This window comes from Triticum urartu, chromosome 2 (genome assembly GCF_003073215.2).
Source record: "Triticum urartu cultivar G1812 chromosome 2, Tu2.1, whole genome shotgun sequence".
Classification (NCBI taxonomy): domain Eukaryota; kingdom Viridiplantae; phylum Streptophyta; class Magnoliopsida; order Poales; family Poaceae; genus Triticum; species Triticum urartu.
Window position 1 is genome coordinate 449,744,558 of NC_053023.1, and position 4,251 is coordinate 449,748,808.

The window sequence follows — 4,251 nt, forward strand, 5'->3', positions numbered from 1 at the left end:
TTTTGATAGTATGTATGTTGTGATTCCCTTAGTGGTGTCATGTGAATGTCGACTACATTACACATTATATCACAATACTTATGCCTTTTCTCTCTTATTTTATAAGGTTTACATGAAGAGGGAGAATGCTGGCAGCTGGAATTCTGGACTGGAAAAGGAGCAAATATTAGAGACCTATTCTGTAGAACCCCAAAAGTCCTAAAACTTCACGAGGAATGTTTTTGGAATATATAAAAAAATATTGGGCAAAGAAAATACCAGACGGGGGCCACCAGCCAGCCACAAGTGTGGAGGGCGCGCCCTACCCCCCTTGGTGCACCCCTCATCCTTGTGGGTCCCCTGGCAGGCCTCCGGCACCCATCTTCTGCTATATGGTGTTTTTTGACCTGGAAAAAATCAGAAGGAAGCTTTCGGGATGAAGCGCCGCCGTCTTGAGGCGGAACCTGGGCAGAACCAATCTAGGGCTCCGACGGAGCTGTTCTACCGGGGAAACTTCCCTTCGGGAGGGGGAAATCGAAGCCATCATCATTACCAACGATCCTCTCATCGAGAGGGGGTCAATCTCCATCAACGTCTTCACCAGCACCATCTCCTCTCCAAACCCTAGTTCATCTCTTGTATCTGATCTCTGTCTCAAAACCTCGGAGTGGTACCTGTGGGTTGCTAGTAGTGTTGATTACTCCTTATAGTTGATGCTAGTTGGTTTATTTGGTGGAATATTATATTTTCAAATCCTTAATGATAATTAATACTCCTATGATCTTGATCAAAAATATGCTTTGTGAGTAGTTACGTTTATTCTTGAGGACATGGGAGAAGTCTTGTTATAAGTAATCATGTGAATTTGGTATCCGTTCAATATTTTGATGAGATGTATGTTGTCTCTCCTCTAGTGGTGTTATGTGAACATCGACTACATGACACTTCACCATTATTTGGGCCTAGGGGAAGGCATTGGGAAGTAATAAGTAGATGATGGGTTTCTATAGTGATGGAAGCTTAAACCCTAGTTTATGCGTTGCTTCGTAAGGGGCTGATTTGGATCCATATGTTTCATGCTATGGTTATGTTTACCTTAATTCTTCTTACGTAGTTGCAGATGCTTGCGAGAGAGGTTAATCATAAGTGGGAGTCTTGTCCAAGGAAGGGCAGCACCCAAGCACCGGTCCACCCACATATCAAATTATCAAAGTAACGAATGTGAATCATATGAGCATGATGAAATTAACTTGACAACAATTCCCATGTGTCCTCGGGAGCGCTTCGCTTTATATAAGAATTCGTCTAGGCTTGTCCTTTGCTACAAAAAGGATTGGGCCACCTTGCTACACCTTGTTTACTTTTATTACTTGTTACCCGTTATGATTTATCTTACCACAAAACTATTTGTTACCGATAATTTCAGTGCTTGCAGAGAATACCTTGCTGAAAACTGCTTGTCATTTCCTTCTGCTCCTCATTGGGTTCGACACTCTTACTTATCGAAAGGACTACAATAGATCCCCTATACTTGTGGGTCATCACCGCTCGGAGCTCCATTGGAGCCGCGCGGGATACCATCTAAGAATTTGTGGTGGTGGGTGTGCTTCTTGCAATGGTGGGGCACGATCGAAAGGTTGAAGAGACACAAGGGTTAAATGGCCACTATAATAAATGGGGGTCGGCCGGCCTGTAATCGTCACGTATCATCATGATGTTCATAGCGGGGGATTCCAGTTACTCCTTGATGAGATGTGGGTTTGGTATTCGTTCGATATTTTGATGAGATGTATGTTGTCTTTCCTCTAGTGGTGTTATGTGAACGCCAACTACATGACACTTCACCATGATTTGGGCCTAGGGGAAGGCATTGGGAAGTAATAAGTAGATGATGGGTTGCTAGAGTGATAGAAGCTTAAACCCTAGTTTATGCGTTGCTTCGTAAGGGGCTGATTTGGATCCATATGTTTCATGCTATGGTTAGGTTTAACTTAATTCTTCTTTCGTAATTGTGAATGCTTGCGAGAGGGGTTAATCATAAGTGGGAGGCTTTTCCAAGGAAGGGCAGCACCCAAGCACCAGTCCACCCACTTATCAAATTATCAAAGTAATGAACGCGAATCATATGAGCATGATGAAATTAACTTGACAACAATTACCATGTGTCCTCGGGAGTGTTTTTCTTTACATAAGAATTCGTCCAGGATTGTCCTTTGCTACAAAAAGGATAGGACCACCTTGCTGCACCTTGTTTACTTTTATTACTTGTTACCCGTTACGATTTATCTTATCACAAAACTATATGTTACTGATAATTTCAGTGCTTGCAGAGAATACCTGTAAGTGCATCTAGTGCCCCTTAGTGATTTTGGTGTATTGAAGACTTATAGGTTAAGGGACTGATGCGTTTGTGAGTGTACACAGGTCTACAAGTCTATGAGGAGTTTGATATTTACAGAGAAAGTCGACCCCTAAAAATGAAGTTCTTCGACTGAAGACTTTGGATTTCTGAAGACTTTTTGAAGACTTTCAAAGTGAAGAAATTGGTGTGACCTTGAAGACTTGATATTCATTCGAGGAACATGAAGCATGAAGACTTTTGTTTTCGTAGTTCCATTTTCTCTTTCTTGAGTCATAGGAAACACCGTACTGTTAAAGGGGGTCGAGGAAATAGTAAGGAAAAGTTTCCAAGTGATGCTCAACTCAAAATCCTACACCTACCAATCCATTCGAGTGAAGCCATTGGAAATCTCATGCAAATCAGTCAATTTCTTCAGTGACAGAGGCGAAGTTCTTCTGGTCTCTGAGGAATTTGTTCTGACTGAGGAGTTAGGAATTCGCCAGTGCGGATTGCCTACAAGTGAGGAACATGATAGCCCTGGGGAACTTGATAGTTAAATTTTCGACCGTTGTTGTGCTACGCACCAGCTGTCCCAAAATATCTTCCCACCTAACGGTCATATCATTGAAGGGCATTTATGTCTTATCATGTCAGGCTGCTCCCTAGGCTATAAATAGCCGCCCCCTACAACCACTAGCTGGTTGGCTACTCCGAGAGAAACTGACACTTATCATTTGAGAGCATCCCATCCTCCAAGGACTTCGAGCGAAAATCATCAAGTGAGGAAAACCCAAACCCAAACACCTACAAACTCAAAGTGATTGAGCATCACTGAAGAGATTGATCCTGCGTGGATCCGACGCTTGTTACCTTTGAGGACTGTGCATCTTCCAGACAGTTAGGCATCATGGTCTAGAGCATCCAAGAGGAAATTGTGGATCGCCGAGTGACCGAGTCTGTGAAGGTTTGGAAGTCACCTGAAGACTTACCGTGAGTGATTGGGCGAGGTCTGTGTGACCTTAGCTCAAGGGGAATATGGTGAGGACGGAGTGTTCTGGACTGCGTGTTCAGAACTGTGTGTCTGGGACTGTGTGTCCCCAGGTTTGAATACTAGCCGCCCAAACCAGACGTACAACTGTCACATCTGTTGGAACTGGTCTACCAAATCATTGTCTTCACCGAGCTAACTGGTTCCATTTCCTCAACCCTTCCATTTCCTCATTTCTGTGTTGTGTGCTTGTTCATATCTGTTTGCAGACTTTGACTAAAGACTTTCTCAATTTCCTCAATTCAATTTCTTCAGTCAGTTTGTCTTCATTCTGTTTATCTTGTGTTTACGCTTTCTGTACTCTGTGCTTGTTTTCATTTCATCATGATGAACATGCTTATGTTCTGTTATGTTTGCATCTAAGTACTTATTCTGCTGCAAGTAGTTCTTCGCTCAGAAATTTCCTTACCTTGAAATTACTCAGTGAAGAATTCATAAAAATCGCCTATTCACCTCCCTCTAGTCGACTTAACGCACTTTCAATTGGTATCAGAGCAAGGTACTCCCTTGTTCTGTGTGATTTTGGTTTAACCGCCTGGAGTTTGAGTTATGTAGACCACGGGAATGAATACTGTGACATGCCCCATCTTTGACGGTCATGATTATCCCAAGTGGAAGGCCATGATGAAGAAGCACCTCATGGCGATGAACAGTAAACTCTGGATCGTCACTGGTCTTATTGAACTATGCAAGATGGCGGAGGCTGATGATATTCGCAAGTACACACCACTCAACCTCACGGCGAAGGACATCATCTGCTCCGGCTTGTCACAAAATCAGTCCAGGAACGTTATGCATCTCAGCCATGTGAAGCTCATCTGGGATCGACTCTCTGAGGTCTATGAAAGCCATTGATCTCACCATGAGCCCTGGTTCGAGGACT